This window comes from Nomascus leucogenys, chromosome 5 (genome assembly GCF_006542625.1).
Source record: "Nomascus leucogenys isolate Asia chromosome 5, Asia_NLE_v1, whole genome shotgun sequence".
Taxonomy (NCBI): domain Eukaryota; kingdom Metazoa; phylum Chordata; class Mammalia; order Primates; family Hylobatidae; genus Nomascus; species Nomascus leucogenys.
The window spans coordinates 74,004,163-74,029,968 of NC_044385.1; positions in this window are offsets into that span (position 1 = coordinate 74,004,163).

A 25,806-nucleotide genomic window follows, 5' to 3' on the forward strand; every position below is an offset into this window, starting at 1 on the left:
TCTCAGCTCCCACTCCTGTCCCAAAGGTGCCAGTTCCTCTTTCCAGAGGCAACTACTGTGACCAGATTGTAGATTCTTCCCAAAGTATTCTCTACATATACAAGTGTATATCACCTTTTCAATATAAACTCTATCACACCACACACACTGTTATATATTTTGTTCCTCTAAGTGCATTGAAATGGTTAATTAGGAAAGATTCTCTTCACCCCAGAGTCAGACAGGACTCCAGGCTTTTCCCGTCCCTTCTCAACAGTTAGTCCCACTCTGGTTAACTGGACGGGGACGGAAAACTGGGAGGGGCAGGCATCTAGAACATCACCACCTTCTACAACAGGTCAGGCAGCAGGGAAACAAAGGTACTGCACATTCCATCCAGAGGATTCAGCAAAAAGTACTCAAAAGACAAAAGGCTGCAGACAGTCTACATCTGGAGGACAGAGCGACAGACTTCTGTTCCAGGATCAGGGGAAGGAGCAACCTGGCTGTCCAGGTGCACAGGCAGAAAGCTGGCATTTGGCAGACTTCCAGCAGGCTGTGGGGCTCACAAGTCAAAGCAGGTCCTGGGGAGGGGCCTGACAAGAAGATAGAGGCCTAGTGTTGAGGATGTGAACTCAGGCACAGGGAGGACACAGAAACCAATGCCCAAGCAAGCACACAAGGGATGTGGAACCTCAAACAGATTATTAGGACTGTGACATGAGGTTAGAAGGCGGCTAATGCCAAATCCCTCAGTATGTAGCTAGATCTCCTAGAATCAGACCCCAATAGCTGAGAGTACAGCTGGCGCATGTGTTGAGTGGCTTCTGGAGAGGCAAAAGGAGGCAGGAACCAGGTAGCACCAGGCCACAGCAATCCAGGCTCCATCATCCATCCTCACACCATTGTCACTATCCCCTAACTAGTTCCTCATCCACAAAATGAGGTTTAACCACCTTATCTATAAGGTCCCTTCCAACTCTAATTATCTGGCCTCCCCTCCTGAAATAATTTATCTTTCCAGTTTTACCAACTGTCAGCTAGCAACTTAATAACCTTTATGTTTCAGCCTGTCACCCTCCTCTGCAACAGACACACACATTCAGAATTCTTTATGGGCTCACAATGCCTACAGCTGAAGCCCTCATTGCAGCATTCAGGCTATTCAAGTTCAATGCTTCCTAACTAACCCCAATAGGTGGTGCTATGGGTTGAATTATGACTCCCAAAAAGACACAGCAAAGTCCTAATCCCCAAAAACTATAAATGTGACCCCTTAATTGGAAATAGGGGCTTTGTGGATACAATTCAGATGTAAGTTAAGATAAGGTCATACTAGAGTAGAGTGGGCCCTTCATCCAACATGATTGGTGGGAGTCCTTATATGGAGAAGACACTGAGACACACGTACACAGACAGAAGACAATGTATGGAATGAACCCTCCATAAAAAGCCCTAAGTCATACAGTTCTGAGAGCCTCTGGGTTGGTATACACAATGAGACGCTGGAAAGTGGTGTATCCCAACTCCACAAGAGCAGAAGCTTCTGTGCTTGGGACCCTTCTGGACCAGACTTTATATACTTCTTCATCAGGCAATTCAACTGTATCCTTTACGACCCAACCATTAAATGTAAGTAAAGTCCCTTCCTAAGTTGTGAGCCATTTAAGCAGATTACCAAACCTGAGGGTTGTGAGAATCCCCAATTTATAGCCTGTCAGTCAGAAATACAGTTGGCCTGGGACTTGCAGTTGGCATCTGAAATGGGGCAGTCTTGTGGGATTGAGCCCTGTCAAAGAGTTAGAAAAGTGGTGTTGGGAAAGATATCATGTATTTGGTATCAGGAGGTGAAAATCCTCTCATTTGGTATCAGAAGTGATATGATTAAAAAAAAACCTACTCAATATTTAAAAAGAAATTGATGATTCAATGGTATTAAAGGATTACGACTTTCAAGAAAAATATAAGGAAAATGATAAGAAAATTTATCAAAAAAATGATAAGAAAAGTACTCTATGACTCTTCATTAGGTATTCCAAGTTATGTTCAATATCTCTAATACAATGAAAGAAACCCTATTGAAAAGGTATTTTATTCTTTACTGTATTTCAAAAAGAAAATTGATCGTTTAAATGTAGAATTCAAGGTAAGATAATTACTAGAAAGTTTACTCTGAAAAATAGTGAATTGAATGCTAATGTGTAAGGTGACTCATGAAACCAAATGTAAATTACCAGAAATATGTTTCTTTGGAGCCAAAATAGTATCTCATTTTGGAATAATATGCCTTTTTAAAAATCTAAAATAATGATTAAAGGAACTCTAATAGGCAATTGATTTAGAAAGTCTGATAATATCCTGCCAACTTATAGATGTTATTGGACTAGGAGAGGTTAGTGGACATTTATCAGCAGACTAGTACTAATGACCATCTGATTTACCTAGATCCTAATTTCCTTCTCACTGAATTATTTTAGGAGTAGTGCAGCTCCTAGAATCAAATATCTTAGATTAGAAAAGACCTTGAAAGTTGTATCATCCAATCTCTTGCCCAGTGTAGATTTCCTGCCACTTCTTCCCTGACATGCCCATCAAATCTTTGCCTAAATATAGCTGACAACAGTCTCTGCTTTGAAAATCATCTACTCCATTGCTGGGTTAGGAAAATAGGGACCCTAGTACCTATTTGGGGCATCCCAAAGGAGAAAGCCCAAAAAGAGGCCTCTCAACATTATCACCTGGCCCTCAGCTTCCAAACCTCAATAGGAAGATTTCACATCAGAAAAAAGATGAGTGGTGATTCTTTACCAGAACTGGTTTCACTAACCAGGTCAGTCAGCCCTCTCATTTCAGTAACCACACCCTCAAGTCCTAAGAACCACCTATCTGACAGTACACCTTGGCATTTCCTTCCACAGGAGGTTACCTCCAAGCATCACCAGTAAGATCAGACGACCCTGAAAACACCATGAGTTTGGCCTTTGCTCTCATTACCAGCACATTCTTACACAAAGGCTTTGGGAATGGAAGAGCTGGATTGGGGGTCCTGAGGTTAACCTGAATGGATTTCAGGATGACAGCTTTTAGGTCATTCCACAGGCATACAGATATTTGACCAGGGAAGTAGTCTGCATCTTTTCACCTTAACCTTAAGTAGGATAGGTTATAAAGAAAAAGGTTAAAAGGCCTTATATTAGTTTTTTTGGGTTTTTTTTGTTGTTGTTGGTGGTGGTTTTTTTTTATGAGACAGGTTCTTGCTCTGTCATCTAGGCTGAGTGCAGTGGCACAATCACAGCTCACCCAGCCTCGACCTCCCAGGCTTAAGCAATCCTCCCACCATATCCTCCAACGTAGCTGGAACTACAGGTGCAAGCCACTACACCCAGCTAATTTTTGTATTTTTTGTAGAGACAGGGTTTCACCATATTGCCCAGGCTGGCTTCAAACTCTTGTCCTTAAACAATCCACCCACTTCAGCCTCCCAAAGTGCTGGGATTACAGGTGTGAACCACCATGCCAGGCCTCCTATTATATATTAGTTTTCTATGCTGCATTTAAAATTGCCACAAACTTAGCAGCTTAAAACAACACATATTTATTATCTCACTATTTCTACAGCTTAGGATTCTGGGCACAGCTTATGTGGGTCCTCTGTAAGCTGCTACCAAGATGTCCACCAGGGCTCAGTTCTCCTCTAAAGGCACAACTGGCAACAAATCTTCCAAGCTCACTGGGGCTGTTAGCAGAATCCACTCCTTTGCCCTGGTCAGCTCCTAAGCACTGCCACTCGCAGCTCCCCAAGGCCACTCACAGTTCCTTGCTACATGGCCCTCTCCATTGCCTTTTCATAGCATGGCCAATTGTTTCTTCAAAGCCAGCAGGGGGAAGAGCAAGTCCACTTGCAAGGATTCTTACATAACCTGACATGATCACCATCACCGTTGCCACATTCCACTGGTTGGAAGCAAGTCACAGACCCCACCCAAACTCACGGAGGGGGTTTACAAGGGTGTGGACACCAAAAGGTGGACTTGACAGGGATCACCTTAGCCCACCACAACCCCAAGAATCTGTATTTTTTAAAGTACCACAGTGATGTTGATGTTTAACCAGGCTTCAGAATATTGTTATAAGGTACAGCAGAGGAGGCAAAATAAGGGGAAGATTATTTTAATATTGTGGTTTGCAAACCTTGACTGCACCTTAGAATCACCTGAGGAGTTTTCAGCAATCCCATGACAGGGGGTACTCCAGACCGGTTGAATCAGAATATCTGCGGGTGGATCAGGTTTCTTTTTTTAACACTTTAGGTGATTCCAAAGTGCAGCCAAGGCTGAGAATCACTGTTTTACCTGCACAATGAGGAATTGGAGTCAATCTTAATGGGAAAAGGGCAATATTTGGAGCAAGTTTTGAAAACCAAGTAGATGTTTTCTAGGTGAGAAAAAGGAGTGGCAAGAGATAAGGCAGGAACATTTGTAGTGATTTAATGAAGCTGGTGGATTCAAAGAAAGAAATGGATTTGAGAAATACTTAGGAGGTAACACTGATTAAGACTTTGTGCCAAATGTGAGGCTAACCAAGAAGGAGGAACCTCAGATAACTTCCATATCTTGGGTTGAGACACCTCGAGAGCACGGGAGCCACTAACTGAAAAAAGAATCAAGAGGAGAAGCTGGTTGGGGGACAGGGAAGGTGGAGAAGATGATCAGCTCAGGTCTAGATATGTCAAGTTGCACACATTTTTAAAGGAGATTTAAATTAACTTGAATTAACTATTAATTAATTGAAATTAAAATGAATTTTTTTTGGTTTGCTAAATTCAGTTAATATAGATTGGCCATGGCCAACATTTTCCCAATTAATTTATTCTCCTCTATTTTCCATAGCACTCAGCTGCCCAGTGCAGAGCCATGTAAATTCCATATCTGCCTCTGACTTCCTTTCCTCTAGGGTCATTTATTCTTTCACTAGTGGCATAACCCATGGATGCCCCTTCCCATCACTAAATGTCAAGCGACTGCTTTGCAATGCTAAGTACTGAAATCTTCATATGTGCTGATATAGCAATTATTAGGTGTAAGGTTTTTCAGAACTGTAGAAAATGAATTGTTTGTAAAAAGCCTCTTTAATGTGTTCAACTTGAGCTCTTCAGTTCCACTTTCTGAAGGCTTCCACTGAAATGAAGAAAAACTTAGTTCCCTGAAGCCCTCAAAATAAGTCATCAGTCTTAAGCAAACAACCAGCTTAAAACTATTTTGCTCTAGGATGGAAAATTTTCACCCTAGGGCTTAACACACAACTACGGAAGGTATGACGTTGTCACAAAGTAGGAAATCTAGAGATATTTTAGACTTCTGTAATCCTGGTTACAGTCAAATGTTGATGAATGAATATCTCTAAAATTTACAGAAGCTAGAGTGGTAAGCTATGTCATGTGGTATTTAATTATCCAACTAGTCCACGCCAACATTCATTGGCTTATCTAAACATTAATCAGGGGTCTGACTAGTGTAAAACCTTGGGAGAATTTATGCTTTTGCACATAAGAATTTGGCCTAAAAACTTCTCACAGTCTTGAAGTGTTAGCAATTGCTGATCTTTAATGATCCAATGAAAACAGTATTATAACTATTGCTTCCTCTTATAGTGTCCATAATAAATATTCAGTAAAATATTTATTACCCCGCATTTCTATTCTAGTCATTTTCTTAAGCATTTTATCCTAAAATATAGTTTTTTAGTTCTCCTCCAAGGGAAAGAAAACCTCTTTCCAAAATTAAAAACATAATATTTAGACAACAAAAAACATTTAAAATACCACCTGAAGGTTTTGAAGAGAATAAACAAATTGCATTGACATTCTTTTCTCTTTACTTATGAAAATAGAACACATTTTAAAACCCAATTCCAAGTTTTAGATGGTCTTTAATGTGAAAGGAAATTTCCACAAAAGATATTACTAACTGAAAGCTCTTGGAAAGAGTAATAAATTGTGATTAAATAATACATTCACATAATCATTATTAAGAATGTTATTCAGTAGTCAGAAAATATATTTTACTACAAAATAAAATGATAAGGTGTTTATTGCAAGATTAGTTTGGGAAATGAAATAAATGTTCCCATTAATCAGATGAATATTATACCATAAAATTCCCATAAACTAAGTGAATATGATTCAATAAGAAGCCAGTGACTGAAACTGGACTCTTCCTTATACCTTATACAAAAATTAACTCGAGATTGATTAAAGACTTAAAACGTAAGGCCTAAAACCATCAAAATCCTACAAGAAAACCTAGGCAATACCATTTAAAACACAGGCATGGGCAAAGACTTCATGTCTAAAACACCAAAAGCAATTGCAGCAAAAGCCAAAATTGACAAATGGGATCTAATTAAACTAAAGAGCTTCTGCACAGCAAAAGAAACTATCATCAGAGTGAACAGGCAACCTACAGAATGGGAGAAAAGTTTTGCAATCTATCCATCTGACAAAGGGCTAATATCCAGAATCTACCAAGAACTTAAACAAATTTACAAGAAAAAAACAAACAACCCCTCAAAAATTGGGCAAAGGATATGAACAGACACTTCTCAAAAGAAGAAATTTATGCAGCCAACAAACATATGAAAAAAAGCTCATCATCAATGGTCATTAAGAGAAATGCAAATCAAAACCATGATGAAATACCATCTCACACCTGTTAGAATGGCAATCATTAAAAAGTCAGGAAACAACAGATGTTGGAGAGGATGTGGAGAAATAGGAAGCTTTTACACTGTTAGTGGGAGTGTAAATTAGTTCAACCATTGTGGAAGACAGTGTGGCGATTCCTCAAGGAATTAGAACTAGAAATACCACTTGACCCAGCAATCCCATTACTGGGTATATACCCAAAGGATTATAAATCATTCTACTATAAAGGCACATGCACACATATGTTTATTGCAGCACTATTCACAACAGCTAAGACTTGGAACCAACCCAAATGTCCATCAATAATAGACTGGGTAAAGAAAATGTGGCACATATACGCCATGGAATACTATGCAGCCATAAAAAAGAATGAGTTCATTACCTTTGCAGGGACATAGATGAAGCTGGAAGCCATCATTCTCAGCAAAGTATCACAGGAACAGAAAACCAAATACTGCATGTTCTCACTCATAAGTGGGAGCTGAACAATGAGAACACATGGACACACGGAAGGGAACATCAGACACTGGGGCCTGTCGGGGGGTAGGGGGCTAGAGGAGGGATGGCGTTAGGAGAAATACCTAATATAGGTGATGGTTTGATGGGTGCAGCAAACCACCATGGCACTGTATACCTATGTAACAAAACTGAACGTTCTGCATATGTTCTTCAGAACTTAAAGTATAACAAATATATATTTTTTTAAAAAAAAATATGAAATAATAAAAATAAAAAAATTTTAAAAAGAAGCCAAAGTGGAAAGTCAAGCCTTTAAACTTTTTTATTTGTAAAATACTTCATATTTTCAAAATACCTTCACACCATTATCACATTTTACATTAATAACATCTCTATGATAGGTACATGCTCATTGTTCAGAAAAAAAGAGGGGAAATGAGGTTTGCTAATAGACCAATAAGCTTTGCAAACTCCCTCCTTTGAGGCGGGTCAAGGTGAAAGCATGCAGGGGTATTTCCTATATAATGAGGATGATCACCCTCATTACATCAGCCTGAGGTCGTTGTCAAGCCACTACACATAAAAACCTATTTCATAGCTTCTTTCCTCCTCACCAAACAGCCAAGTAGAACACATGAGACTCTGATTCACTCTTCAGAATCCTTCAGAAAGGATTTCTGATTTCCTTCAGAAAGGAAAAGATATTGTCTATTCTCTAATATTTCATTTTCAGTAGCATCGCTCTTTACGTGTGACAGTCTACTTCTTCACAATGATTTCCCATTTTTCCTGCTTTATCCTTCTTTCTTCAACTTTAGGCAGACCATCTCAAAGCTCAAGAGAACCCTGGGTGATTTCTAGTTTTCTAGACTTCCAGAAAAATGAAATACAAAGAGAACCAAAATAGAATTGCAAATTTATGATTTAAAAAGTAATACTTTAAAGCAAATATGCATATAAAAAGATACTCAACGTCATATGTCATTAGAGAATTTCAAATAAAACGACAATGAGATACCATTACACACCTATTGGAATGGCCAGCATCCAAAACACTGACACCACCAACTGCTGGCAAGGATGAGCAACAAGAACTCTCATTCATTCATTCTAATTCTGGTGAGAATCCAAAATGATACAGCCACTTTTGAAGAAAGTTTGGCAATTTCTTACAAAATGAATGCACTTTTACTACATAATCCAGCAATCATGCTCCTTCATATTTACTTAGATGAGACAGAAATTTATTTCCACACAAAAATCTTTACATCGATGTTTACAGAAGCTTTATTCATAATGGCCAAAACTTGAAAACAATCAAAATGTCTTTCAGTAGGTGAGTGGTTAAATAAACTGTGATATATCCATACAATGAAATACTATTGGGTGCTAAGAAGAAATGAGCTATTAAGCCATGAAAAGACACAGAGGACACTTAAATGCATATTACTAAGTAGAAGAAACAAATCTGAAAAACTATGTGATTCCAACTTTAAGACATTTTGGAAAAGGTAAAACTACAGAGAGGTAAAATGATCAGTGATTGCCAGGGGCTTAAGGGGAAAGAGGGAGAGAGAGGTGGAACTTGGAGGATTTTTAGGGCAGCAAAATAACTGCATGATACTGTAATATTGGATACATATAACTGTACGTTTGCCAAAACCCATACAGTGTACAACTCTAAGAGTAAATTCTAATGCAAACTATAGATTATAGGTGATAATGACACGTCATTGTAGATTCGTTGATTGTAACCAGTCTTGTGGGGGTGTTGATAATGGGGAAAACTATGCATGTGTCGGGGCAGGGAATATGGAAACTCTCTGTACTTTCCACACAATTTTGCTGTGAATCTAAAACTGCTCTGAAAAATAATCTATTCAAAAAATTAATGCTTATAACATGTACATACACACACACATAAATACAAATGTATGTATAACTCCATTGAGAGATAACATCAAAGCTTTTAATTTGAGGCCCATAGCAATTAGTATTGGTAGTTGTAAACAATACTCTCTGGTTTAAACAGAAAGTAATTTAGTAAAGGATATGGTTAGCTTTCAGAATTTCTAGAGAAACCAAAGAATTCCATCTAAATGGTGCATATCTTGAAACCATCCACAAGCAATACTCAATCACAGGAAAGACTAGCCACCATTGCCACCGGCCACTTGTCCCAGAATACACATGGGCTGCATGCCAAAACTCTGCCACAGGAGTCCCAGAAGAACCAGACTCCTCCACCATCACTTACCAGATGGTCAGTCTTCCCACAGCTGCCTCCTTATGTTACTTCTCTATCCAAGTCTTGCACGGATGTATCTGACTGGAAGTACCTGAATCACATTCTTCCAAATAGCCTAGAACAAAATTTTTTTAATCTATCATGAAATGGTAAGACTACCAATATGGGAAACTATCAAAATGCTGGAAATCTAGAAAGTATCTCAAATCTCAAGTTATAGTAAACAGACTTAGTATGGAACAAGTTAAACCTGAAGAAAATCCAAAAGAGCCCAACAGAGAACTAGATGTGGGAATCTGTAGCTAATTGGAGAGGTTAAGCGTGGAGATATACAGATAAGGAATCATAGTATGTGGCGATAGTTAAAAACCTAGAGAGCAGATGAAAGAGACCAGGAAGAGAACATTCAGTGAAAAGAACAAAGACCAAGGCTGAAGCCTTTGGAATCACCAGTGTTTAAGGGTAAGACGGCGTAAGAGAATTCATGAAGGAGATGAAAATTGATGAAGGTCCTCAACTTTCAAGAAGAACGGAGTATCAAGGTTCAAAATCAGCAAAGCATTCCTGTAAGATAAGGACTGAAAAATCCCTGTTGGATTTGTAGATCTAGAGACAACTGGTGAGCACCATGAATGTATCTGCATTCTAACACTACCATGTTACATCAAAATAGTCTGTTTTGTTGGCTCCTCTCTTAGCCTGTTATCTTCTAAAAGGCAGGAATGATGTCTCATTTAACTCAGAATCTCAGCACCTAATACAGTACATGGAACAGGAAATTTATTAAAGATGTGTTGATCCTAACTGAACTGAGACCTGAGGTTTCCCTTTGAAAGTTCATCCAAGAAGCTAAGAGTGAAATTCCTAAGCATTCGAATATTTGTGCTTCTTGACACCCTGACTTGCCAACTTCTCTGATCCAGAATTACTCATTATTAGCTCCTAAGATCACAAGTTTAAATGAGACCCCCCTTCCTTGCTTTTTGGAACCTTTCAAATAAAATACTTACCTTCTCTTTAACAAGGTAATGATAATTAAAACAATAATAGCAGAAATAGCAATCACCTGTAGAGTACTTTACATTTTACAAAGTATTTTAATACTCGTAAGTCCCATTCAATAAAAATAACAGCCCTGTGAAATGAGTATTTTTATTTTCCCTATTTTGTGACTGATCTAAAAATCACTCACACTTAGAGGTTCCTGCTGGACTCACCAAGGTCCTCTGCCATCAAATCTCAAGCTCGTTTCTCTCTGCCACACTAGCTGGGATGGCCCACAAAGATGTTGGTTCCGTCATTTTATGCCTCCAGGCTCATATGTGATTAGCATTTGGAGATATAATTTATCATGTTGGCATCTGTTGCTGGAGGTACTGAGAGTGGATATTAGTCATTTCAAGGGATTCAGTTTAAACCTAGTGAGTGAGATGATTTCTTAAACTCTCGGAGGAAGATGTTCAAAGACTCATACCTTGATACATTGAAGAGGGAAGAGATTTTTCTAAGTATTTGGGAATTAGGATTCCAACCTGGCCAGTTGACTTAACCTTTGAGTTCCTTCTTACATTTAGGAGAATGCTGATGCGGGTAGGACCCAGGGTAAATTATTAGACTACTGGGGTTGGTGGTAGGTTCTGCTTCACCAGGTTCTGATGATACTGCAACTGATCAAGGAACCCAAAATTCCAGGGTTACAGCAATAGGGATAATGAAAGTAACTGCTGCTGCCCTTATTTTCCCCAAGTTTTACAAATACTTACTCTTGTGTCTCACTCTCTCTCTCAAATTTGAGCACAAAACTCAATTTTCAGGCTATATAGTTCAATATCGGATAGCCCAGAACAACAAAAAAAAAGCAGGAGAAACTGGGCAATTTCATTCAAAGCAAATCAAGCAAAGATGTAACCTGAGCTTTTTTCTTCCTTAAAGGTGTTAAAAATCCTTCAGTACCTCAAGTGGATAGGAAATTGAGATTACGTTCTTTGATTTTAAAATACTTAATTCAGTTTCTTTCCAAAATTCAGCTCTCAGGATGGCTCAACTCGTAGCTCCTTCCTAATGTAAATGAATTCAAAAGCAAGACATGCTGGGATGGGAGAGCAACTTGCAGGCCAGCAAAGTGGGGTATGAGGAAAACCTAGGCAAAAACTTGTAGCAAGGGGCCGAGTAGCAATGGCTGGCCAGGGAGAGCTCAGCCAAATGGTCTAAAGTATCCAAAGAATGTGGTTAGTCCAGATATGGCCCTGGGACTGTAACCTGGCAGCCAGGTCAAGTCATGGAGTGAGCCCATGGGTCAGAGGATAATGCAGAATTGGAAAGAGCTGCATCAGCATCCTGGAAAAGAGCAGAGAAACAACATAGTAGAGAGCTCTGCCACTGAGCCAGAGAAACATGGCTTGAAATTCAGCTTTGCTCTTCCTTAGCTGTGTAATGGGGCTCCTCTTAAACCAGTTTCTTTTTCATAATGAGGGATGTTCATACCTTCCTTTTATGATTGTTGTGAGAATTAAAGAAAATATTTATAAAGCACCTTCTATAATACTTCTACAAAACAAACACAAAATGAATGTAAGCAATTATAATTATATAATGATCTGTCCTTTCACCACAGCCACTAACAGTAGCTGGGAACATGGAGAATACAGAGAATGTTAGCCAAAATTAAGAGGAATTATATCAAGATTGGGGTTTGGAAACTTGAAAGGGTGTTTATTTCATAATTATATGAGGAGCTGCATATTACCCCAGGCATTGGGGGATTTTTCCTTAAACAAAAAGTAGCAAATAACACATAAGAGCAGTTATTATTACTTTTAACATCCCCTTAGTAGAGACTCTTGTGGATAAATTCCAGCTTGGTTAGGAAAGGAAAGATGGATGTGTAAGTATAAGATGCAGCCACGTACTATAAATCATTTCTGACCAAAAGGGCTGTCTAAAGTGAAACTGGCCACTACATCTGATCACAAATTACTTCCAAAGACAAATAGAATAATTGGAGATTAAGATAAGAAAGTCGCCTGTAGGAGAGAGTATACGTTCTGAGTTGTTTCTCTTAAAAGTTTTGATACAGATTTTTCTGAATAGGTCTCCATCCTGAAGAGCAAACCATCAATATAAGTAATCATTACTTCAACATTTGTGTTCATTGTTAAACATGTTTCTCCAGCAAATATAGGCTAAAAATGCAAGGAAGATAAAACTCAATAAGTTTATTTTGCAATCCTTCTCAAAGAGGCTGAAATAAATATTCAAAAAAGTTTAATGATAGTGATTATCCCTAGGAATAGGGATAGTACATTTCATTTTTCACACAGATCCCAGCTTCATCCAAGGACAATCAAAAAGTCAGTAAATGACAAGCTCTGTAAAAATGGCAAAGACAGCCAACAAATTAAGTAAGCCCAAAGACACAGCAGGAGGGAAGCCATGAATCCAAGACACAAAAGGAAATTTGTTCTTTGAACTGTTTTGTCTTCTTTCCTAAAATTAATGACCTAAAACTGTAGCAATCATTTGTAAAAATATAAGTCACATATTCACTTATACAATTTTCCCATTTTACTTTCTACATTTACCCTCAAGTAAGGGAGGCTGACAGCTGGAGAGAAAAAGGTGCAATCTGCCAAGAAAGTGGCTTTAGAATGAAGCTAATAGGCAGTTATTATGTTGGTTAAAGCTGGTCTCATAGCCAAGGTTCTTTAAAAAAACAGAACCAATAGGATAGATTCCACATAAATAGAGATAGAGAAAAGATGTATCATGGGAATTGGCTCACGTGATTATAGAGGCCGAGAAGTCCTATAATCTGCCACCTGCGACCTGGAGAATCACGAAAACCAGCGGTATAATTCAGTCCAAGTTGGAAGGTCCAAGAACAAGGAGCACCGACGTCTGAGGGCAGGAGAAAATAAATGTTCCAGCTCTAACAGGAAGAAAATTGGCTTTTACTCTGCCTTTTTGCTTTACTCAAGCTCTCAGTGGATTGGATGATGCCTGCCCACCTTGGTGAGGGTGGGGTGTACTCAGCCTAGAGATTCAAATTTAATCTCTTCCAGAAACACAGACACACCTAGAAGTACTGTTTGCCAGCTCTCTAGGAATCTTTTAGCCCAGTCTAGCTGACACATAAAATTAACCATCACAGCTGGTAAAAGAATTTCTCATAATGATAGTTTTCATTGTTCTTCAGGATAAAAATATGAAAATGTTGAAGTGCCCCTAGAAAATCCAGGAAATTGAGAGAAGGGCCTCATTTTGGGAAGGTGAGCAGAGAACCTCGGTTGCTACAATGCTGAGGAAAAAAACAGACTTTGTCAAGTGAAAATGTAAAACTTGATTGATGTGGAAAAATCTCCTCCTCTGCCTTCCTTATAAAACCCTCAGTGACATCTTCTTTGGTCTACCAGGTATCTGGGTAAGTTGCTTCTTTAAGAGATGACAAAGAGTTGCTGGGTCTGCATCCAGGTAGTTACAGGATGAACACAGAGAAGGTGGTTGTGGCTTCTGGAGCCAGAGGATGACAGTACAGCTGACATCTGGGTTACAGGATGTGGGGAATCCAAGAATCAATCCACAAGTATTCATCAAAAACCTAGTAAGATACTTAGCAGGGACCTTGCCAACCAACATAGGGAAACAAATTAAAAATAACACATAGTAGGGCTGGAAAGAGAATCTTGAGTGAAGAAAACACCCACTCATAAAGCACCACTTGGAGTAGACAAGGAAGCCACAAATGAAACCTGAGTTTTCCAAATATTCTTAGCTTGAAAGCAGCCTGTTCATTAGAATAGCACAGGAATCTGGGGAAATCATCACTGATTTCTTCCTTCAAATACATCAAAATCAAAAAAATCTCTTTCTTTCACTCATCTTTTATGTTTAATATCTGGAAGTCTTTTCCATCCCTAATCTCTCTTCTCTCAGCCTTTCTCACTTCATCTTTAGGTCCACAACATCAGAAAAGAAATGTAGTCATGTATGGTATAGATAGGTGTTTATGTCTCAAAACATTGCCACTTTCCAGTAAACAGCCATCAAATCCAGGAATAAAAAAGAGCCATCTCTCAAAATAAGGATGGACTTATCAAGAGCAGAAAACACTGAGTTTCTTCTTTCGTTTCCTTCTATGTCTGTCTCCCCTATTTGAATGTCTCCCCTATTAGATGCTCTAATGTACACCCATCCTCTTTCTTGTTCATTGTCAGAGCCCCAGCACATATGACAATGCCAGTAGTAAATTCCAAAGGAAGATTTGTTGAGTGAACAAATGAATGATGTGTTTTTCCTGAAAACTTGGCTAGTCTATTCAACTCTTCAGGAGGGAAAGAGGTGTTGCTCATTTAAATCATTGGAATATTTCTTTAGAATTGTAGTTATAACAATTGAGGAAGGAAAAAGAGCAGCCCCTGACACCCGGAAGCTGGCCTGGCTCTCACAGGTAGACCCTGTGATTCTCCCATTAGACATGAACAATCTCACAGAAAACCAGCCTCTGACCAGGCAACTTTGAGACCATGATTAAAGAAGACCAAGCAGGGCCACTTCATAATTTTGTCTAAGTACAGACAAAAGCAAGTCACTGTACCACCCACGAAATACCAAACACCCTATCTCTTGGCCGAAATGAGGACTGCTACTTCTTTACCAATGACAACTTTATTCTCCCTATAGTTTCCCCTTCCTATAGATAAAAGTCACTGAGATCCATAATCACAGAATTGCCCTGCTTTCTAACACCATCCAATCTAGAGGGAATCCCTGCTACCTCAGACCCTGCTTCAAATCACCCAATCAAAGTCCAAATCTTATAAGGTCCTTTCTAACACTCTTACTGAGACAGCCATAATTCCCATAATGTGTGTTCTCCCTCACTGCAACAAGTAATGAACCAGCCTTATTCAAGTACAAGAGTGTTTCTGGAGGTCTTTGGCTGGACATCATTAATGGGGTATTACATCAAAAAAAAAAAAAAAAAAAAAACATGAGACGAGAGTAAGAAGTTCAAACTTAGAATGATCACAAAATACCAGCTACTGTTAGATATTTGATTGATAATAGTAATAATAGCTAGCACTACTTGGGCTACTACACCCTGCCAGACACCGTGCCCTATCTCCTTTAATCCCTATAACACTATTAGGTCAATTCTATTATCTTCCCCCCTTACAGATGGGGAAACTGAGGCTCAATGATGTAACTTGTTCAAGTTCACACAGTAAGTGGAGGAACTGGCTTTAAACCCAGATATTATATTGACCTTTCTACAGGTGGTTTACTTTCAGAGGGGGTTAAATTTTAATGTACTACATTCCTAAAGTTTCTTGACAAAGATACTATGTTCAGTGTGAGAGAGACAACCTTCAAACCAAGAAAGGTAAGAACTTCAGCATCTGTTCAGAATATCCTGGAGGGCTCCAGGCCTCTGCCAAAGCAATTCTCCAACTTTCACTCTTCAAAGAAGCTTAGTCATTGGCACCAAATTTGCATCACAAAACTACTTCTCAATTGGTATGTTTTTTAAAAGCTAAAAGCAACTGTCTTTCTGTCTGCATAAGTGTTTCTCTGCCAGATAAGATAGAATATGGGTTTTGTTCCTGCCAAAGGAAAGATCATGCTTTCAATAAAAGCAACAGACTATTTTTCCAACTGTTCCATGAATGTTCTCCAGCCATCCTGAATGGGCTGAATTGACAAAATATCTCTCTCTCTCCTGAACCAATAATAACCAGGAATGGTTACATCTAAAGCTAAAACAGGGCAGAAAGCTGCAAGACTGGCACCCCAGAGAAATCAAAAGAAGTGTCAACAATGCAATATCTTATCAAAATGTGATTCTATTTCTTCTCTCACTTCGGAAGGAAATCTGCAGAATTGCACTGAAGTTGCATTATTGCTCTCCAATGCCAATCCAGGTGACAGGCACACGAGATTATGAGAAAAGTTCTGAGACACTTGGCCCACATGTAACAATAAAAACAAGACCAATAGATAGCCAGCCAAGAGGCTCTTTGCAATGTCATCATTTGGCTTAATTCTGTTGGGACAAAGCAGGTGTTTACAATATTCCAAAGGAAGGAGACACAGGGCCATACTGCAGGAATATGATTTCCTGTGTGGGCGTGGCATGAGAGACCTAGATAAGATAAATTCACACAACAAGGAAGCTGGAAAAATTTCTGCAATATGAAGACATTTCCAGGGGGAGAAAGAGGGACCCCTGGGAACACTTCCATTGCCCACAATAAGAGTCTTTCTTTACAATTTGTTTCCTCTTCTCTAGTAATTCAGTGGCTAAAGTCAGCTTATGGACTGGGGCTGGGTAATTATTTCACAGAACCACTAATCCACATACATATTTACTTAAATGAAGCAAACAAAAACATTACTATATGAGGGTCTATAACATCATTTTACTTTGTAAAGAGGCCAACACTGGAAACATCTGGTCTACACCATATCTCCTCATTCTGCTATTAACAATTTCATGCAAAACAAAACTCAAAAGCTTACTAAAGTCAATGCTTGTTAAGCAGCAATTTAATTTTTTTAAACCTACAACTCTCAAAAGAATTTCCAGGTCACTGAGATATGGAAAAATGTAATGAAACTGTAACAATTAAATTTATTTTGGACAAGGATCATTAGATATCTCAAGTAAAAAGTGATCTACTGAGTGCTGCCTTCATATGAGTCATACTTTGGTCGTGTCTAAAAGTTGTTTGTGTATTTATTGTCATATTTACTTGTCTCTGGTTTGGGTGCATTAGTTCTCATTTATTAATTCTCTCTATAATGGGTCACTTTTAGAGCAGTCTTAAAATAGTAGATGAGGACCCTGAAGTCAGATGTGCTCCATTTCTCATTATAATATAAATTAAGATAATAAAATATACCAGACCACTCTTTTAGATTTATTCCAAACAGTGTTTCTAAGATTTGGAAATTCAGCCCTGAGTATTTCATGCATTTGTTACTCTCTTATCTCCTGTTTTGTCTTCTTAAATTTTTCTTCCTAAATTCATATCCATGTTTCCCAGAAGCTTCTGAGAATTCTTCAGATTTCCATTTTAAAAATTGCAGGAGGAAATGCACTAAAGCAAAGTGAATGCTCCAGACGATGAAAGTAATTTCTTTTTTTACAATGAGCATATGTTTTTATAGTGAGGAAAATATGTTAAAAATAAAATGTGGAAATAATAATTCTAACTCCATAATCATGTGCAAACACCGCAGGTAGCTAACTTTCTCCCCTTATCAAAAATTCTGATCTCTTAGTTTTTACTCAGTGCTTACGAAAAAGCGTTTGCAATAACATTTGATAAAAATAGAAATATCCTAAGTCTGTTTCTTGTTCACACAGATCACAGAGGACAACTGGTCCTTCCACCTGTCTTTCCTTGTTGCTCTCGGCAATCAACAACCATGGAGTTTGTACTTTGCTTTTTCTGTTTCATATCCTTCCTCCACTACTGGGAAGTAGGACTTTGAAATTTTGGAGGCAAAGGAACAACCCTGCATCTGCATCTTTCAGGACTGGTTCTTGATCTACTAAATTAATCTAGAAAATTCTCTCTTACCCATGCCTATTTTCAAAACTTCTTAGTTGTACTGAAAAGATGGAAGGCTATAGGGAGAACTTTGTTTAAAAGAAACATTTAAATGCATTCACTTATTATTTGTAAGATATTTCTCAGTTGTACATTCTCTGTTTATTGTTGTGACCAATATTTTGAGTATTTTTGTATTATTAACTGGGTTTCCAGGAATAGTCTTAACTTACGATATTGCTTTTAGAAAAAATAAGGACTTAATACAACCATCATATAGGATGGAATTAGGTAGCAAGTTGAAGGCATAAAACCCAGTTTCCTCCTATTTCTACCCCTTTTTTTTTTTACCATCTATTTTAACCGTTTTCCTTAAAGCAATGGCCTGCCATAATTATTTGACCAGCTTCCACTGTCCTTTCTGACAAAATAAAGAGGGAGCAATGACATTCTGGTTTTCTATAAAGAAGAATATCAAAAGGTGAATGCAGAGACAAAAGAAAACAACTGATGATGTTGCCTGTACCCTGTGGAGGAAATATACTTAACATAATCCATGCCCAGGGAAGCATCCCCTTCTTATATTGATAGGAAATTAGATGCTCTAAAATTAAACTGCAAAGCCATGGTGATTTGACCACATATAAAGTTGACAGTATTGAAAAAGTAACAGCCCAGATCCAAGATTTCAATATCATCAGGCATCTCTAGAACTATTGTTTCCTTTTCTCTCTGTATGATGCCACATAGAATAAATCTGCCTCCACTAGTAATTTGCCTACAGAATCTGGTGACATCCATCTTCCCTAATAACTCATACCAACTTCATTTCTTAGGTTCTCTACATAGTCCCTAAAAAACCAGCCAGCCACCCTCCCAGGCCACTGTTCCTAAACCTTAGGGTTCCCTGCACACAGCACTTCTTCGTTGTATACATACAATTGCAGTTATTTCTAACTTGCTTCTCTGTGGTTTATCCTCCCATTCTCAGCAGGGCTTCGTAACATAAGAGTAGGGCATTAATGATCTCCATTCAACCTTCTATTCTTACGAGCAATGGAATAATTGGGCTGGCCGCTGCCCTTTCTGGGTCCTGCCTCCCTTCCCACCACCTCAGCCTCACTCAAGCCACGTTTGTGAATATGATTGGTCCCCATTCACTTCCCTCCACTCAGCTCTCTATGGGACTTGGAAACATGCCTGAAGCATTATTGTGTGTTGTAAGAAAGAGGCTTCCCTCTGGATGGTGTGTTTTGCTCCCTATAATTCATCATTGCTTTCTTTGAAAAGATTACTTTCGTAATCCTTCATCCTAGAATATTGATCAATCAGAGGGGGAAAAAAGCAGGCTAAGAAATATAATTAGGGTCCCTTACTGGGTTGGTGTAAGGGAAGTTAGTGAGTATTTGTGACGTAAGAAAAATAAGAACATAGCTTTAAGGACCACTAGAGGACTTAGGTTTATGTTTAAAGCATTTTGAGATGCTAAGAGATGTTTAAATAAAACCAGAACATGTTTGGTATAATTGAGAGTACATGCCCCTTAAAGACATTGGGCACTTGATTCTGTAGGTTACTGAGGGAGGGCAGAGCTGTATCCATTAGGATATGCTGGACTGCAAGTAACAGGAACCCTGATTCAACTGGCTTAAATAAATAAGGCAGTTTATTAGATTACATATGAGGAAGTCAATAGTCAAGGTGGCTGCACACACAAAATGACCAGAGTTCCAGTTCTGTTTGCCTACAGCTCATTTGATTCAGATGTCTTCTATGTGTCTACGTGTACATTTCGTCCCCAGGTTCCCTGTCCTCATAGGTTACTGAATCACATGTCCTTATTCAAGAAGGCTACCAGCCATGACTAGCACAACTTACCATCTTGTTTATTTCCTGTAGGTGAGACAATCTCTCCCCTCATCATGAAACATAAGGCCATACTTGGGCCTAGTTAAATCTCATGCCCCACCTAGACCAATAATTGACTGCAGAACTGTCACATACTTCTTCCCTAAATCACAGGAATAAACGAAGAAAAGCTGACACCAGAACCAAATCAGAGGACTGTCCTGTTAGGATGGGAGGAAGGAGAGGACAGGCAGCCAATAGTATCCATTGCAAAAGCATCATGATTACAATTGTAAGTTTTGGTGTCCCACGGACCAGCACTGAAATTCCAGCTTCAGAACTTAACCTTAATTATTTAGCCTCTTGTTGTCTCAGTTTTTGCATACGTACAGAATGTCAGATGGTTGGTCTGAGGATTAACTAAGACTGCATGTAAAGAAGTAGGCACAATATATGGGACATTGGTGAGCACTGAGTAAATGATGGCCTGTGGGGAATATTCCTAAGGCTACTGTTACTGACATCATTGGGGATGTTGTTATCATGACCATCATTATTCTTTATTAAAGTCCTCCTTAGCAGCTCTGATTCTGGGTCCAATTTGTAGACTTGGGCGTTTCTGAGCAGCTAATGAATCAAGACTCACAAACTGGACAAGTTCACCCCCTCATCCTTGCATGAGGGGATTTCTGTAAGTAGATAAGAGGTGCTGCCCTCCCCACTCCCAGGGAAGCCATGGCACAGACCTCCACTGTCCTTCCACTTGTTAAGAATTCTCCCGATGACTGTGCTTACAGAGACGTGCACCATACCTGCAGACCAGGAGCATGCAGCCTGGAAGAAAGTTGCAGCACCAGTCCTGGGAGTTCATCTTTCTGCTTTCCTGGCTGCCCTTGGTATCCAGTGTCAGAAGAGGCTCCCCAGGAAGTAGCATCTGTGGATCAGGATGATTTCTGCTTCCCTTTCTTTTTATTATATGCTTGTCTCGCACGTGGAAAAGGTGAGCCAATGAGTTCTAAGGATATTTGTTCTGCCACTATACTTTGAAACTAAACCATCTGCCATCCCCAGTATACAATCCTGGTTGAGTACTGATCAGCTACAGGGTAGTTATGAATTTAAGAATACTGTAGTGCCTTTTCCCATTTCCACCATCAGCTATGAGAATTCCAAGGACACCAGGCGAATGTTCTTCCCCGCCTGTCATGCACCATTCTTCCCTGCATCCCGGAGACTACCCCCACTCCCCTGATCTGTCATGACCCTGCTCCAAGTAGGTCTGTTGGCCTTGTTAGCTAGTGCAAACCTTCAGACTGCAACAGAGTCTGATGTGTTTATCTTTATTTCTCAGTGTCCTCGCCCTTCTTATCCTCCAAAGCCCTCTCTTTACACATCTCCTCTACCCCCAATACCCCTATTTATCTTCAGCATTAGTTCCTGGGAGCCCTTTCTGTTCTTTTGCTTCAGTCAGTGATATGGTTTGGCTCTGTGCCCTCACCCAGATCTCATGTTGAATTGTTATTCCCAATGTTGGGGGAGGGACCTGGTGGGAGGTCCCTCGGATCATGATCATGAGGGTAGATTTGGATCATGGGGATGAATTTGGACCATGTGGGTGGATTTGGATCATGGGGGCGGATTTCTCCCTTGCTGTTTTCGTGATAGCGAGTGAGTTCCCATGAGATCTGACAGTTTGAAAGTGTGTGGCATCTCCCCTGCACTCTTTTTGTCTCTCCTGCCGCTGTATGAAGACATGCTTGCTTCCCCTGCACCTTCCAGACATGCCTCCTTTACAGCCTGTGGAACATTTTTATGAGTCAACTAAACCTCTTTTCTCTATAAGTTACCCAGTTTCAGGTATGTGTTTAGAGCAGCATGAGAAGGAACTAAAGCAGGCAGTGATGGTGTTTTCTAAGGGAATCAGCAAAATTGAAAATAGTTTTTCCATGAACAGTGACATTAGTGGCAGAGTGGAAGGAACAGGAGTTTACAGTCAGTCATACCTGGCTTCAGAGCCCAGCACTGCCACAGCCATATGACCCTGTGGAAGTTACTTAACCTCTCTGAACTTCAATTTATTCATCTGTCTACTGGCATTTTTTAAAGGTTAAATAAGACATAAATGAAAAGTGCTGAGCTTAGGACCTAGCCCAACAAATGACAGCTTTAAATTGTAATAGTTACAGCACTAACAGAAGTAAGTCAATAGGAAGATTCTATTTTAGGGGAATTCTCAGCCAAGATAAGGGGCACTGTCTTCTCCTTGTCAAGTCCTAATTTAATAAACAAATCATTTTTACAAGATTGTGAAGGAAAAATTCAGAACACCAGGAGGTGGACATCAACCAGAAGGATATTTACACAAAGCCCTTTCATTTACTACTTAGCCCTTGGCTGGTGAGTTTTCTGTCATGAAAGGCTCTCAAAGGGATTTCAGTGAGGACCCCTCTGTCTTTCACAAGTCAAGTAAAAAGAGTCCCTTCTACTGTCAACCTTCATGGACCATCCCTGCTCACTCTTCCTGGAGGTGAGGTCACCTCCTCCCTCTTTTATCATGAATAATTGACAGTAATATATCCCGTTACAGCTTTTCATTTCTCGTTTGGAGCAATGAACAGTGGGCTTCCTCTATTCTCTAATAGTGATATTGGAAAGTTACAAGTAGGTAAAAATTATCATCACAAGTTATATAGCCAGGTATAGAGATTTTTGAAGTATAACTTATGTTCTCATTCTCTCTCTCTCTCTCCCTCTTTTTTTTTTTGGAAACAGAGTCTCACTCAGTCACCCAGGCTGGAGTGCAATGGTGCGGTCTTGGCTCACTGCAACCTCCACCTCCTGCATTCAAGCAATTCTCCTGCCTCAGCCTCCCAAGTAGCTGGGACTACAGGTGCATGCCATCATGCCTGGCTAACTTTTTGTATTTTTAGTAGAGATGGGGTTTCATCATGTTGGCCAGGATGGTCTGAATCTCCTGACTTTGTGATCTGCCCGCCTCAGCCTCCCAAAGTGCTGGGATTACAGGAGTGCGCCAGGCCCATTCTCTCTCTTTAAGTGTATAACTTGTATAAATCATCTCTTGGGATCCTATCCTCTCTTGGTGACAATTTACTGATGTTATCCTTTTCCAAATGTAGGTCAGATTATTACAGTGTATCAGTCAGGGTCCAATCAGGAGACAGCAACTACTAGCAATTTGAGCAGGAAATTGAATGTAAAGAATTATTGGGGCTGGGTGCAGTGGCTCATGCCTGTAATCCCAGCACTATGGGAGGCCGAGGCAGGCGGATCACGAGGTCAGGAGTTCAAGACCAGTCTGGCCAGCATGGTGAAACCCCATCTCTACTAAAAGTACAAAAACTTAGCTGGGCATGGTGGCACATCCCCATAGTCCCAGCTACTCGGGAGGCTGAGGGAGGAGAATTGCTTCAACCTGGCAGGCAGAGGTTGCAGTGAGCCAAGATCACACCGCTGCACTCTAGCCTGAGTGACAGAGCAAGACTCCATCTCAACAAAAAAAAAAAGAAAAAAAGAATTATTAACTAAAACGGGATTGGCATGACAGGGGATTGACTAGTAAGAGGTAAAAAGAATTTTTGAGAATTTAGGAATCACAAAAGGAGGCACAGCCACGACTATGAGGTTGAGGGAGAACCCAAGGAAGAGGCTCCTTCTCTCAGGCTTAGATGCAAAACTCATGGGAGAGCTGTCACTAGATGACAGAGAAGTTGCTGAGGTGCCACAGGAGTGGAACTTGCCGGAAACCACCCCTCTGGGGTGCAGGAGAAAGCTAGCCTCAAAAAGGTGCCTCAACTGGGACCTCACTTCAAAGCCCCATGAGGAGTTAAAGAAGGCAAGCATGGGAAGGTGTCTCAATGGCAGCACTCTGCTGTGAGGCCATTTGGAAGGGTACAGAGGAATATTCTGGATGCCTGTGGAGAAAGCTGCTCACTGCAGGTTGCTGGAGAAGTCACAGGCAGCAGGCACCTGTTGAGAGAACACCAGGACCAAGAAATGTTAGCAACCCCTTGAGGTGGAAACCAGAGTGGGAGAAGAATAGTGAAACATTCTTATATGTAAGAAGGAGCTGGAGGCATCTACGTGGGCATGGGGCACACCACCCCACATGCACTCCGGGGAGGCGGCATGCCTCTAGGATCACACTGTCCAATAAGGTGGCCACAAGCCACATCCTTGCATCTTCCTTTACATTTTTTTTTTTATTATACTTTAGGTTTTAGGGTACATGTGCACAATGTGCAGGTTTGTTACATATGTATCCATGTGCCATGTTGATTTCCTGCACCCATTAACTCATCATTTAGCATTAGATATATCTCCTAATGCTGTACCTCCCCCCTCCCCCCACCCCACAACAGTCCCTGGAATGTGATGTTCCCCTTCCTGTGTCCATGAGTTCTCATGGTTCAATTCCCACCTATGAGTGAGAACATGCGGTGTTTGGTTTTTTGTCCTTGAGATAGTTTACTGAGAATGATGTTTTCCAGTTTCATCCATGTCCCTACAAAGGACACGAACTCATCATTTTTTATGGCTGCATAGTATTCCATGGTGTATATGTGCCACATTTTCTTAATCCAGTCTATCGTTGTTGGACATTTGGGTTGGTTTCAACTCTTTGCTATTGTGAATAGTGCCGCAATAAACATACGGGTGCATGTGTCTTTATAGCAGCATGATTTATAGTCCTTTGGGTATATACCCAGTAATGGGATGGCTGGGTCAAATGGTATTTCTAGTTCTAGATCCCTGAGGAATCGCCACACTGACTTCCACAGTGGTTGAACTAGTTTACAGTCCCACCAACAGTGTAAAAGTGTTCCTATTTCTCCACATCCTCTCCAGCACCTGTTGTTTCCTGTTTTTTTAATGATGGCCATTCCAACTGGTGTGAGATGGTATCTCACTGTGGTTTTGATTTGCATTTCTCTGATGGCCAGTGATGATGAGCATTTCTTCATGTGTTTTTTGGCTGCATAAATGTCTTCTTTTGAGAAGTGTCTGTTCATGTCCTTTGCCCACTTTTTGATGGGGTTGTTTGTTTTTTTCTTGTAAATTTGTTTGAGTTCATTGTAGATTCTGGATATTAGCCCTTTGTCAGATGAGTAGGTTGCAAAAATTTTCTCCCATTCTGTAGGTTGCCTGTTCACTCTGAGAAGCTTCCTTTACATTTTAAATAATTAAAATTAAAATTAAAATCAGTTTTTTGGTTGTACTAGCCATATTCCAAGTGCTCAATTGCCACATGGCACCAGCGGCTACCCTCTGGGACAGCCCCCTCTGGGAGCTGCTCTGCCTGTGGCTCTGGCCATCTGGCCATCTGGCCCGGGAGCAGCAGTGTGGTATTTGTTGTGTTTGACCCTGATGCAGTATTGCTGGTTTCTCACAATATTTGTGACACATTCAGGAGATTCCGAATGTCCTGAGTGCTCTGGTGAGGGGACCCAGGTGTTCTAAAAGAGCCAGCTTTATTTTCTTTAGGAGTCTTGCATAGTATATTAAATTTGTGACCCTATTACATCTACACTTCCTAAACTGGAATCCCTTGGCAGACTTAGAAGCCTCCCTGGGATCCATGTGGGGAGGTGTGCCCCATGCCCAGATGGATGCCTCCAGCTCCTTCTTACATATGAGAATGTTTCACAATTCTTCTCCCACTCCTGGTTTCCACCTCAAGGTGCTGCTTACATTTCTTGGTCCTGGTATTCTCTCAGCAGATGCCTGCTGCCTGTGACTTCTCCTCAGAAGTGTGCCAAGGAACCAGTGTTCCACGCCCAATTCAGATTTTTGAAATATTGGGTTAGGGCTCTTTCTACATAACAAACAATGTCCATATCCTCTGTTCATCCTAAATTCCTCCACCTGATCTCCAAGGCCATGATCTGTATTGCTTTCCCTGAGAGACTTCTCCAAAGCCTGGGAGGCTGTTCTGCCAGTGACAGGCTGGAAGTGCAAGAAATTGGGAGCAGCTATCAGCAATAACTGATAGAAGT